Source organism: Salvelinus namaycush, chromosome 5, assembly GCF_016432855.1.
Source record: "Salvelinus namaycush isolate Seneca chromosome 5, SaNama_1.0, whole genome shotgun sequence".
NCBI lineage: Eukaryota > Metazoa > Chordata > Actinopteri > Salmoniformes > Salmonidae > Salvelinus > Salvelinus namaycush.
The window spans coordinates 31,030,755-31,045,172 of record NC_052311.1 but is presented as its reverse complement, the minus strand read 5'-3'; positions in this window follow the sequence as shown (position 1 = coordinate 31,045,172).

Here is a 14,418-nt window from a genome sequence, read left to right as displayed (position 1 = left end):
ACCTTAATTAAAAGGTACAATGCATGGTTACTGATCTTGTGCTTGAAAATCGTTTTCTTCTTGAAAAACCAGTATGATCCCAGACAGACTGTCAGCAGAATGAAGACTTCGAGAAGTTGAAAATAAACAAACACATTGACCCCTGGACCCCTGGAAGACAAGAGAGACAAATGAACAGCAAATAAATCAAATCTGTGAAAATGACAACATTAAACATACATGAGGGGATTTCCTGGTTGATGGTTTGATTGTTGATGTCATTTTTCAACGTGGGCCTACTGGCTGTTCTAGCCTCAACACGCAGGGTATTGTCAGCTGCATTTACCCACTTGATATATTTGTGTTGTTGGAGAAGGTGACATACAGTGAGGTGCAAAAGTATCTGGATAGTGAATGTTGTTTAGTTTTTGTTGGCTCTGTGCTCCAACACTTTGGATTTGAAATGATACAATGACTATGAGGCTAAAGTGCAGACTGTCAGCTTTAATGTGAGGGTATTTTCATCCATATCGGGTGAATCATGTAGAAATTACAGCCCTTTCTGTACATACAGTTGAAGTCTGAAGTTTACATACACCTTAGGCAAACACATTTCAACTCAGTTTCTCACAATTCTTGACATTTAATCCAAGAAAACATTCCCTATCTTAGGTCAGTTAGGATCACCACTTTATTTTAAGAATGTGAAATGTCAGAATAATAGTAGAGAGAATGCTTAATTTCAGCTTTTATTTTTATCATCCCATTCCCAGTGGGTCAGAAGTTTACATACACTCAATTAATATTTGGTAGAATTGCCTTTAAATTGTTCATCTTGGGTCAAATGTTTTGGCTAGCCTTCCACAAGCTTCCCACAATAAGTTGGGTGAATTTTGGCCCATTCCTCCTGACAGAGCTGGTGTAACTGCGTCAGGTGTGTAAGGCCTCCTTGCTCGCACACACTTTTTCAGTTCTGCCCACAAATTTTCTAAAGGATTGAAGTCAGGGCTTTGTGATGGCCACTCCAATACCTTGACTTTGTTGTCCTTAAGCCATTTTGCCACAACTTTGGAAGTATGCTTGAGGTCATTGTCCATTTGGAAGACCCATTTGCATCCAAGCTTTAACTTCCTGACTGATGTCTTGAGATTTTGCTTCAATATATTCACATCATTTTCCTGCCTCATGATGCCATCTATTTTGTGAAGTGCACCAGTCCCTCCTGCAGCAAAGCACCCCCACAACATGATGCTGCCACCCCTGTGCTTCACAGTTGGGATGGTGTTCTTCAGCTTGCAAGCCACCCCCTTTTTCCTCCAAACATAACAATGGTCATTATGGCCAAACAGTTCTATTTTTGTTTCATCAGACTAGAGGACATTTCTCCAAAAAGTATTATCTTTGTCCCCATGTGCAGTTGCAAACTGTAGTCTGGCTTTTTTATGGCGGTTTTGGAGCAGTGGCTTCTTTCTTGCTGAGCGGCCTTTCAGGTTATGTCGATATAGGACTCATTTTACTGTGGATATAGATACTTCTGTACCTGTTTCCTCCAGCATCTTCACAAGGCTGTCATTCTGCTCATGAACAAGGCAGTTAACCCACTGTTCCTAGGCCGTCATTGAAAATAATAATTTGCTTTTAACTGACTTACCTAGGGTACTGCTATGGGATCCCCCATGGCTCCTAACTACGCTAATTTGTATGTGAGTTACATGGAGAAACAGTCCATTTTCAATCCTGTCAAAAACGTTTTCTTGCCTAATGTCATTATTTGGAAATGGTATGTTGATGATATGTTTTGTTCTATGGAGGGGTGATGCAAAACAGTTCCAGGCATTCCATGCTTTTCTTAAATCTTGTTCTGAGCATCTGAGATTCACTATGCAATCAGACACACGTCAAATTAGTTTCCTAGATCTTCTGATCTTGTGTGAGGATATGTTCTATACACTGATTTTTACAGGAAACCTACTGATCATAACAGTTTGTTGAGGGCTGATAGTCGTTACCCGCTTCCCTTGAAAAACAGTTTGCCCTACAGCCAATTCTGTCGAATCAAAAGAATTTAAAAAAGAACAATCCGATTTTGACAGAAATATGGCTGAGACTCAAAGAAAATTCAAGGAGAGGGGGTACAAAAATGGTCAGATTAATACTGCCATTGAGAAAATTCAAAACAAACCGAGACATGATCTCTTTCAAGGACAGTCTCGCAAAAAGAAGCGTTCTTGTGTTCTAACTACCCGCTATTCAAAGTGCTCTGAACAATTTAAGGGAATCGTTCACAAACATTGGCCCATTCTATGCTCCGATGACAGTATCGGTAATGTGTTTTCTGACCCTCCCTTGATCGTATTCTCGCTGGGCAGAAATCTCCGAGATCAATTGGTAAACTCTGATTTACCTCCCCAAGATATCCCTGCACAACGTTTATTTGCACCCCTACTGGATGGAAACTACAAGTGTCATGGCTGTGCTCAATGCAATGGCACTTATAAATGTAAATCCTTTAAACACCCCCAAACAGGGAAACAGATCCCAATCAAAAGTGTTATCACATGCTCCACTAAGGCAGTTATTTATCTTACCTTGTCCTTGTGGTAATAATTATGTTGGTAAAACAAAGTGCGAATTAAAAATAATAATCTCGGAGCATCGTAGCACCATTAGGTGCAAAAACTCGACTTACCCAGTTGCGGCCCACCTTTTGGAAGCCAACCACTCGATTTCGTCCCTAAGTTATATCGGCATCGAACATGTCACGCTCCCAAGTAGAGGGTGTGACCTCGACAATTTATTGTTAAAACGAGAGGCTGCCTGGATCTTTAATTTAAAGACTCTTGCTCCCTTCGGTCTCAACCGAAGCCATTCTTGTGATTTTGCTATTGTAAATGTTTGTAGGTCTATGTAGCCAAATTGTATATATGATCATGTTTTTGGCATGTTATTTTTATATCTCAGAATTCACCAATGATATCAGGCCACGCCCGGCCATGATTACAGACACCTGTGTGTGTCCTTTGACACTATATAAACTAGTGACCCGCAGTGTTTGTCATTATACCCTGATGAGGACATCTTGTCTGTCGAAACATTGGTTATTAGGTTATTCAATTATTGCATCTGAGCTCCTAGAGCATGCAGCTCTTCAATTTTTTTAGGTATGGTAAGTTAGCCAGTCTAATAGAGATCAAAACTATTAGTGGGGTGGTTCAATTGTGTATTTTGTTGTAGTTTGTACAGAATCTGATTTCAACCTGTGCTTTGAACGACTAACTCTGCATAATGTAAAGGGATGTTGGCAAAAATATTTACAAGCTGACAGCTAATTTACATGGTATTAACATTCATTGGGTAGTGTTTGTGTTATGGGGTTACAAGTGGTTAGAGGTAGTCTGAGGACCACAAAGTACCTTCCAGACCATGTAATCAATTTAGTCTACCTCTCTTTTTATCTAAAACTCTGGCTATCTGGAGTCATTCCACAGTGCCCTGGTGGGTACACAAGCATGAGGGAGCAGACACACCTTGCGGCTATGGAGCACAACAATATTGTGGGACAGAAACCAGGAAGGGACACCGAAAGGCATCAAATCAACAGTAATGACACAACCACCTCATTCTTCTCTGCAGATTCTCAAAACAAAATACAAAGACATGTCTGCAAAAATCCCTCGAAGGCTACTATTGACAAGAATGATCTGTCAAAATCAATGGGCTGGGGAAGGTTTACAGACAGTACTTTGAGATGAGGAAGGTTTTATTTGGTTGAATAGGGTTGTGCTTAGACCACCATTTCCCAAACTCTGCCCTGGGGAGCACATTTAGTTTTTTACCCTAGCACTACACAGCTGATTCAACTCTTCATCAAGCTTTGATTAGTTGAATCGGCTGTTTAGTGTGTCATGACATTCTCTCCTTGGTGAGAATCAAAAGGACCCATCAGCTAGGCAAAAGTTTGACCATAGCCAGAATCCCCTCTCCTGGGGGTGTTGGCCCAGTTTTATGACTTAACCGGTCGTAAATGGTTTCTAACTTTCTCCCTCTGCCTCGCAGTATCCTACAAAGGAATGTGCTGTGTGTAGATTGAGACTCTTGCCTAAAAACAAAAAAAATACAATTGAGAGGAATATGTTAGTTAATGTAGAGACAAACGATTGTGCAAAAAGTTAATTCACGAAAATCGCTATTTAGCAAGTTAGCTGACTAGCTAACATTAGCCAGCTTAGCTAGCTAGTGTTATGACATGAGTATGAAATTGTAATTCATGTTGTTTCATGTTTTAGGGACTCTTTGGCAAACCAGGCTGTCGTCTTGTGAAACAGTGGATGTAAAGAGTCTTGCTACCTTTCCTTTGCTGCAAATTGAATGTACAATTGTGTAAGCTTGCTTGCTTATATTTGCCATGCAATGCAGCTGAAGTAACATAGCTAACTATTTATTTGCTTATTGTGTAGTGGAGGATACAAATAACTGTATGGATGTGTAGCTACAGTCTTGCTTTCATAGTTGTATCTACGTTACATTGTTAAAATTGTTGTAACATTGTTACAAATACACCATGACAGCCCAATACACAAGGGGTGGAACAGTGGCAAAGGTACCCACAGGACAAACAGAATAATATTAGTCTGAGGAGAGATTAAATAGCATTAATACAACAAAATTAATTCTAAACACACCTTTACTTTACAAAGTTAAACAGATGTATTTTTTCTTCATAATAAGCAGGAGTAATATTCTTAGATCAGAATGACAGCAGACTGTACTTCTATCCATGTCACTAAAGACTAACAGACAACAGACTATCAAACAAGATAATATAAATCATAAGATAGTTAAGTATATTCTTCTGTATATCAAATTATATATACATTAACACTAAAGACTAACATCTGTGTATGGACCCTAAAATGTTTGGTGTGAATATTAGTTAAGAACCTACAGTATGAGCATCAGATATCATAGTTGTTGTATCGACTTAGTCTGAATGGCATTAATAAAGCCTATTGATTGAGTAGAATATAATAACTTTATTGTGCAAGTCCTATATACATGTAGTTATTACCATGCATGAGATCCCCACATTGTAGCCTGTACATTGAATATATTCACTGATCATGTACTTTTCCTTGGCAAATAAAGGTGCGGTTCAGGTATGAATCTCTGTGACATTCTTTTTCAGTCATATCCAATACCAAGCGTATCAAACTCCATTATTTGAATGATGCTGTGTCTGTATTACAATTATACACTTCAACAGTGCTTACCACTCCTGCTCCTTGGGACATCAATGTTTACACATTGTAACTATGCAATAGACTAGAAACATGATTTAAATAAAGGCTGATTTTGTCATTCATAATATACTGTATATACAGAAAAAAACAGTACACTACACATCCAATGCATATCTAACTCCCTTCATCTGCATTAATCTGAGGACACAGGATAGGTGTAGTATTTCAATGAGATACTTAATTTCAACCAGTGGAGAATGTGAAACGCTTTACTGAAAGTTCATTATCCAGGTGTTAAAAATACATAGTACATGCATTATAAATATTGTAATCTCTTATAAATACAAGTTCGATCTGTACCTCAATGCACATATTGAAAGTTGAATGCATTATGAAAGTTGGGGAGAGAGGTAAAACAGAGGAGCAGGGAAGACAGCATGATTAATGAATTACAGTGCTACCCTAATATTCTCTCAGTTCATCACAATTACATAGAGTCTCTTGCGGTGTCTCCTATCCAGCCTTGGGCTCCCAGTCGGCCCAAATGTTTTCTTAAGAGCGGGTGACGGGACTGGCTTCCTCTCTCACATCAAAACATACCTGCAGATGAGAGACAGATGGATAGAGAGAGAGCATGATTAAAGCTTTGTTTTTTTAATTCTAACACGGTCAGTCATCATAATCATCAGGTGAAATGCAAAACTGACCTTGGATCATTAACTCTGGGACTACTACATCTCTGTCTGTATTTCAATGTAAAGCATCTCTTTAATAATACTTCCTGTATAATATCCCTTATAACAAATCATGATAACATTGGATAGATAGATGCATGTGCAGCATGTGACAACAGCAGGATCATATCAAGGATAGCTTCACAAATGAATACATAAATACCACTTGAAGCTTGATGATCATTTGAATCAGCTGTGTAGTGCTAAGGCAAAAACAAAAATGTGCACCCTTTTGAATCCCTAGGACAAGGACTGAGAACCGCTGCTCTTCATTGGGACCTCTTAATCTGCAGACAGGCTTTCACAGCTCTCTGTATCTGAAGACAGAAAACCTCACAAGAAATAGACTACACAAAAGTACCTGCTCTATCCAGAATAGGCTCCTCTCACACGTTGACAGCTGGGCCTGCAATCCTTTCACCCTCCTCCAACTATATTTTTGTTGCCATTATCAAGAGTGGCACTGGGGCTAAAACAATATCCTACATAGTGTGGGAGGACTGCATCTAAAAAGCAACAGGGGCTTGATAGTCCAGTGAAAATGGCTGAGTGTTTGTGGTGTAAATCTGAAAATTAGCAGCTGACATCTTAAGGGTTAATTAATTAATGCATGAAAGACAGGTTCCATGTACAACAAGAACATGCAGTGATGGAGAAAAAGAACACAGAACAGTTTAATTACCTCTGGTTATGGACACTTTTGCCAGCAATAAAGCTTCCACGGCCTGTTCCTTGGACAGTGATCATCTGGCAATATCTACATTTGACCCCTTGATCAGCTCGCACTCTGAAAGTAAAGAAAATAGCTTATTTTTTGTGGATATGAAAACAATAACTGAGATATGACCGTTCGATCTAAAGCAGCAGATGTCATTTTCAGGATACGTCAATACAGCACAGAAAGCTTAACACCAGACTGCTACTCTTGTTGTTCATTAGGTGATGGGAAATATAATACACTTAACTTCCTTGAAAATCCATCTATACCGCCAAAGATGACAATGTTGTACCTTGAAAAAAAGCATTGGAATTAAAAGTGAAATGTTGAACCGATTTAACCTGCTTCATTATTTATGTATTACCAGTTGATGATGAACAACTCCAATGTCATACATCATTGAACATTTGTCTACGAATAAGTAAGAATGAAAAAGTTAAAATAACTTCTTAGATTTGATGGAGACATTATACATCTTAGTACCTTATCCATTTACGATTTGTATCAATGTGGACAAGAGACGGGAGCAGGAACAGAGTATTTTTGCCGAGCAATGCAACAAAGCTGGATCATTCTGGCAATGATATCTGCACCGTCTACACGCTGCAAAGACTCCCTAACTCTTCACCATTGTACACGATGGCCCATTGCTTGGAGACTTCCTTTGACCATTCTAAAGCCCGCATGGGGCATCCTTGCCTCAATGGCCCTGACTTTCTGGTCTAACTCTTCATCTGACATATCAGAATAGCATTCCCTGACAGACATATTGTGTTCTTTCATACTTCTGTAAAAAGAGTTAACCGTCACCCTGTCATGAAATATGATTACATATCGACTATAAAACAAATAGGACATGGCCTGCTTATGAGATGCCATGAAAGAAAGTAGTGAGAACGGTGAGCGGTGAAAATGGTGAGAACAGGCGTTCGTAGCTAAATGTTTCTGGTTAGATTGAGAATAAAAATTGCATGATTTATCATTCTACGGTATGTACAGTTGAAGTCGGAAGTTTACATACACTTAGGTTGGACTCATTAAAACTAATTTGTCAACCACTCCACAAATTTCTTGTTAACAAACTATAGTTTTATAGCAAGTCAGTTAGGACATCTACTTTGTGCATAACAGAAGTAATTTTTCCAATAATTGTTAACAGACAGATTATTTCACTTATAATTCACTGTATCACAATTCCAGTGGGTCAGAAGTTTACATACACTAAGTGGACTGTGCCTTTAAACAGCTTGGAAAATTCCAAAAAATGATGTCATGGCTTTAGAAGCTTCTGATTGACATAATTTGAGTAAATTGGGGGTTTAACTGTGGATGTATTTCAAGGCCTACCTTCAAACTCAGTGCCTCTTTGCTTGACATCATGGGAAAATCAAAAGAAATTAGCGAAGACATCAGAAAAAAAATGGTAGACCTTCACAAGTCTGGTTCATCCTTGGGAGCAATTTCCAAATGCCTGAAGGTACCACGTTCATCTGTATAAACAATAGTATGCAAGTATAAACACCATGGGACCACGCAGCTGTCATACCACTCAGGACGGAGACGCGATCTGTCTCCTAGAGATTAACATACTTTGGTGCGAAAAGTGCAAATCAATCCCAGAACAACAGCAAAGGACCTTGTGAAGATGCTGGTGGAAACAGGTACAAAGTATCTATATCCACAGTAAAATGAGTCATATATCGACATAACCTGAAAGTCCGCTCAGCTACGAAGAAGCCACTGCTCCAAAACCACCATAAAAAAGCCAGACTATGGTTAGCAACTGCACATGGGGACAATGATAATACTTTTTGGAGAAAGGTCCTCTGGTCTGATGAAACAAAAATAGAACTGTTTGGCCATAATGACCATCATTATGTTTGGAGGAAAAAGGGGAAGCCTTGCAAGCCAAAGAACACCATCTCAACCGTGAAGTATGGGGGTGGCAGCATCATGTTGTGGGGGTGCTTTGCTGCAGGAGGGACTGGTGCACTTCACAAAATAGATGGCATCATGAGGCAGGAAAATTATGTGGATATATTGAAGCAACATCTCAAGACGTCAGTCAGGAAGTTAAAGCTTGGTCGCAAATGGGTCTTCCAAATGGACAATGACCCCAAGCATACTTCCAAAGTTGTGGCAAAATGGTTTAAGGACAACAAAATCAAGGTATTGGACTGGCCATCACAAAGCCCTGACCTCAATCCTATAGAACATTTGTGGGCAGAACTGAAAAAGCGTGTGTGAGCAAGGCGGCCTACAAACCTGTCTGAGTTACACCAGCTCTGTCAGGAGGAATGGGCCGAAATTCACTCAACTTATTGTGGGAAGCTTGTGGAAGGCTACCCAAAACGTTTGACCCAAGTTAAACAATTTAAAGGCAATGCTACCAAGTACTAATTGAGTGTATGTAAACTTCTGACCCACTGGGAATGTGATGGAAGAAGTAAAAGATGAAATAAATCATTCTCTCAACTATTATTCTGTCATTTCACATTCTTAAAATAAAGTGGTGATCCGAACTGACCTAAGCCAGGGAATTTTTACTTAAATGTCAGGAATTGTGAAAAACTGAGTTTAAATGTATTTGGCTAGGGTGTATGTAAACTTCCGACTTCAACTGTATGTGCACATTATACGTCTTTGAGTAGTAAGCAGAATCAATACAAGCCATATATGTCTGGGCCATTAGACGTGAACTCTGAAGCCATTAATCAATAGGTCATTGGGTTAAGGGAAGGCATGTGTGGCAGGGTCATTAGGCTAAGGGAAAACAATAATCAATAGGTCATTAGGATAAGGGAAGCCATTACCTAGTCCCGTGAGGTTCATTAGATGTGCGTTAGGAGCGTAGGTTTGTATTAATAAAAGCACCATTAGACATACACCTGCATTAGGAGTGTGCGTGTCTGTTTATCTTTGTATCATTGCTATGGTTACGCCACCAAAAGAATCTATGCCCTAAGGTCTGTGCCAACAAGAAAATGGAAATCAAGCTGAAATAAGTGCAAGGCAAAAAGATAATGGTGGCTAAATGCCCAAGGGGATGAATTATTAACATAAAGAGGAGTGACTATGTGTGTAACGTAAGGATGAAAACTGTAGAAAAAGTGTGTGCCGAGGTTGGAAAGTCAGTTGATCCATGGACCAGCTCAGCTTGTTACTTTGTAATAAAGTCTAGTTGAATTCACAAGCTCCGGTTTTTGGGAAATATTATTGAGCAAATATTTCTACGACACAAGCTGACAGTATTTTCTGTTTATTCTGTCATTACAGGAGCAGGCTATCCCGATACAGACATTCATATACAGACATCGCCTTTTTTTCTTAAATTGATTGTTTTATGTAGGATGCTACAGTTTTTGCCAGTTGCAATTGTAAAAATGCCAAATTAAAAACAATCCCACTGATATTAGGACATTTATTTATCGTGAAAGATGCTGTTAAGCCTCATAGCCTACCTCAGTCAGTTAAGTTAATTCATACAGGCCTAGACTCGGAAGACATAGACTCCAATTAATTCCTCTTGTTTTTTGTAAACCTCTCTGGCGCTCGAGGTCGCCATGTTTATCATTACGCACACCTGCCACCATCGTTACGCGCATCAGCGCTTCATTGGACTCACCTGGACTCCATCATGTTATTCATTACCTCCTCTACATCTGTCACTTCCTCAGTTTCTTTCCAGAGTTAGCATTAATGTTGTTATGTGTCCCTTGTCCAGACGCTGTTTGTGTTATGTTTCCTGTCTGTTTATTCATTGGCCAAAATCCAGAAAAAATGTAGCGCGCTAAATTAAAAAATATTACTATAAAAATCAATCTTTCATGAAATCACCCAGAAATCCTAGTTCCACAATAAATCGTTGTTCTGTTCGATAATGTCCATTACTTATGTCTAAGTAGCTACTTTAGCTAGCATGTTTAGTGCACATGTCCAAACGCTCGCGCAGATGCAGGCGAACTCGGACGAAAACTTCAAAAAGTTATATAACAGGTCGAATAAACTGGTCAAACTAAGTAGAGAATCAATCTTCAGGATGTTGTTATCATATATATCCAATAACGTTCCAACCGGAGCATTCCTTCATGTCTGTAGAAGTTATGGAACGCAAGGCGATATCATGAGGAAAGCGCATGACCAGGAACTGGCAATCTGCCAGACCACTGACTCATTCCCCTCTCATCCGGCCCCACAACACAGCATAAGCTTAATTCCACGTTCTACAGACTGTTGACATCTAGTGGAAGGCGTAGGAAGTGCAAACAGATCCATATCTTACAGGGAATTGAATAGGCGATGAGTTGAACGTTGACCAGTCTCACAATTCTCACTCACTGTTTGGATTTTTTCTCTGGTTTTTGCCTGCCATATGAGTTCTGTTATACTCACAGACATCATTCAAACAGTTTTAGAAACTTCAGAGTGTTTTATATCCAATAGTAATAATACTATGCATATATTAGCATCTGGGACAGAGTATGAGGCAGTTCCCTATGGGCACGAAATTCATCCAAAAGTGAAAATGCTGTCCCCTATCATAAAGAAGTTAACCTCTCTAGGCTAGGGGGCGGTATTTTCACGTCCGGATGAAAAGCATGCCCAAAGTAAGCTGCCTGCTACTCAGGCCCTGTCACGTTCGTCGTAGTGAGGAGACCAAAGCGCAGCGTGATGTGAATACATATTTTTCATAGAAGACGACTGAACACGAAGAACACTAACAAACTATACAAAATAACAAACGAACGTGAACGCTATAAACATGGAGTGCAAACATGCAACATCAACATAGACAATAACCCACAAACCAAACTGGAAAATGGCAACCTAAATAGGATCCCCAATCAGAGACAACGATAAACAGCTGCCTCTGATTGGGAACCAATCTAGGCCACCATAGACCTACATAATGCCTAGACTACACACACACACCTAGATATACCAAAACCCTAGACAAGACAAAAACACACATACCACCCTCGTCACACCCTAACCTAACCAAAATAATAAAGAAAACTAAGAATACTAAGGTCAGGGCGTGACAGGCCAAGAAGCTAGGATATGCATATTATTAGTCAATTTGGATAGAAAACAATCTGAAGTATCTAAAACTGTTTGAATGATGTCTGTGAGTATAACAGAACTTATTTGGCAGGCGAAACCCCGAGTACAAACCGTCCAGGAAATTCTTTTTCTGAGGTGACAGTGTTTTCAATTAAGTTTCTATGTGGATCTATATTTCTAAGGCACTTGCTTGCAGTTCCTATCGCTTCCACTGGATGTCAACAGTCTTTAGAAATTGGTTGATGTTTTTCCTTTGTGTAATGAAGAAGTAGGGCTGTTCAGAACGAGGGTCGAGTCTAGTGTACTGTTGTGGTTGGGGCGCGCGACATGAAAGTTCGCTCCACTTTGTCTTTATCCGCTATTGAAAGCAGTTTATCCCGACTTAAAATTTATCGATGATTTACATTAAAAAATACCTAAAGTTGTATTAGGAAAGTTGTTTGAAATGTTTGGACAAAGATTACAGGTAACTTATTAGATATTTTGTAGTCATGTTGCGCGAGTTGGAACCGGTGTTTTTCTGGATCAAACGCGCCAAATAAATGGACATTTTGGAGATATAACGACGGAATTAATCGAACAAAAGGACCATTTGTGATGTTTATGGGACATATTGGAGTGCCAACAGAAGAAGCTCTTCAAAGGTAAGGCATGAATTATATCGTTATTTCTGAGTTTTGTGTCGCGCCTGGCGGGATGAAATATGATTGCCTGTGTTTGTTTGATGGGGTGCTGTCCTCAGATAATAGCATGGTTTGATTTCACCGTAAAGCCTTTTTGAAATCTGACACGGTGGCTGGATTAACAAGAAGTAAAGCTTTAATTTGGTGTATTGCACTTGTGATTGTATGAAAGTTAAATATTTCTAATAATTTAATTTGAATTTGGCGCTCTGCCATTTCACCGGATGTTGTCAAATCAATCCCGATTTGATCCCTAAGAAGTACTAAATAATCACTCCCTGTACTTGCTTCTCGTCTCCCAGCGTCTGTCCTTACAAATGTAGTATCAAAGAAGACAGGCACAGCTTTTGCTTGTTTTAAAACAACTGGATTTTATTTTCAAATGGCAATTTCCCATCACAGAGCGGCATCAATAATGATCCATAACAAGTGGTTCCACTGCATATTCCACAATATTACATTTCATCATCAACACTTTGTTAGAAACATCATTATTTTTATTTCTCAACATCCTCTTCTCAATTGTTTATTTTAGCTTAACTTATTTTGATTAAGACTAACATATGGTGAAATCATTTATGCTTTAATTTAGGTTAACCCTCCCGTTGTCCTCCTATTATGCCTAGCACACAGTGTCCCCCCCGGGTCACCCTGTCCCGTCTTGGCTAAAGGCCCAGTGGGCACAAGTGTGACAGTATGGGTGTGAACAGCCTTTGCAGATGTATTTCTTACACCTGCAGCACGCGGTGTGTGTCTTGGCGTCCTTCTTGGGTGGGCAGAGCTGACACCTCTTCCTCTTACTCGCCTCCAGCCGGGCAGCCGGGGCTGGGTCGGAGGCGGCGGCCGGGCCGACGGCTCGCTCAAGGGCTTGCGGACGAGCCTCGGCGGATACACGCTCGCCCCGTATGACTTTGACAAGTGCTGAGGCGGCTTCGGTGCGGGGGAGACGCTGCCTTCTTTGGATCAAGGGCTTCACGAGCGCCTTTCCGAGCTGCTCCAGGAACACCCTCCTCTTGTTCCGCTTCCCGGGCATCCAGTCGGGGTTGATCTCTCGCCATATGACAAAGGCGTTGTAGGAGGACACGTCGAGGATGTTGTGGAAGATGACCAGGGGCCAGCGGGCGGTCATCCGTCTGCAGCTGTAGGTGCCGACCACCTTGTCTAGGTTGTCCACGCCGCCCTTGTTGCAGTTGTAGTCTAGGATGAGGGCCGGCTTCCGGTCTCGGCGATCGCTAACGTCGGGCTCCGCGTGCCGCGTGCTCAGAAGCAGCACGTTCTTATTTCTCTTTGCCAGGTAGGACACTAGAGTGGCGGTGGGCGTGAAGGCGAACCTGGAGGACGAGACCTGTCTGTCCTTGGACTGGAGCAGCGCGGGAGGGAGCTCGGGCTTGTTCTTTCGCACCGTGCCCACCATGGTGAGGTTCCTCTCGAGGAGCCGCTGCCCGAGTTCGTAGGAGGTGAAGAAATTGTCACACGTGACGTTGTGACCGCCCGGCAGTCCCTCGGTCAGATCGAGGACGACGCGCGCGCCCTGGTTCTTCTCGGGGCCTCCGCCGGCCGCCTTGCCGGTGTACACTTGCATCTTCCAAGCGTAGCTGGACTTGGCGTCGCAGGCCACCCACGACTTGATGCCGTATTTGGCCGGCTTGCTGGGAATGTACTGTCGGAAAGGACAGCGTCCTTGAGGCGAGGGAGAGGGGAGGGAGAGGAGAGGGAGAGGAGATTAGCAGCGTCATACACAGATACATAGACTGCCCGTGCTCTCTACGCTACACGTACAAACACAGATACCAGCGTCATCGTTACCGGCTCACCATCGGGGCGCACTGCGTTTACGTTACACGCAGCCGCCTCCGCCGCCCGTGCTACTGCCGATTGCTACTACTGCCGATTGCTACTACTGCCCGTGCTACTACTGCCCGTGCTCCACGTTGCTACTCTTGCCGATTGCTACTACTGCCCGTGCTACTACTGCCCGTGCTCTCTATGCTACACGTACA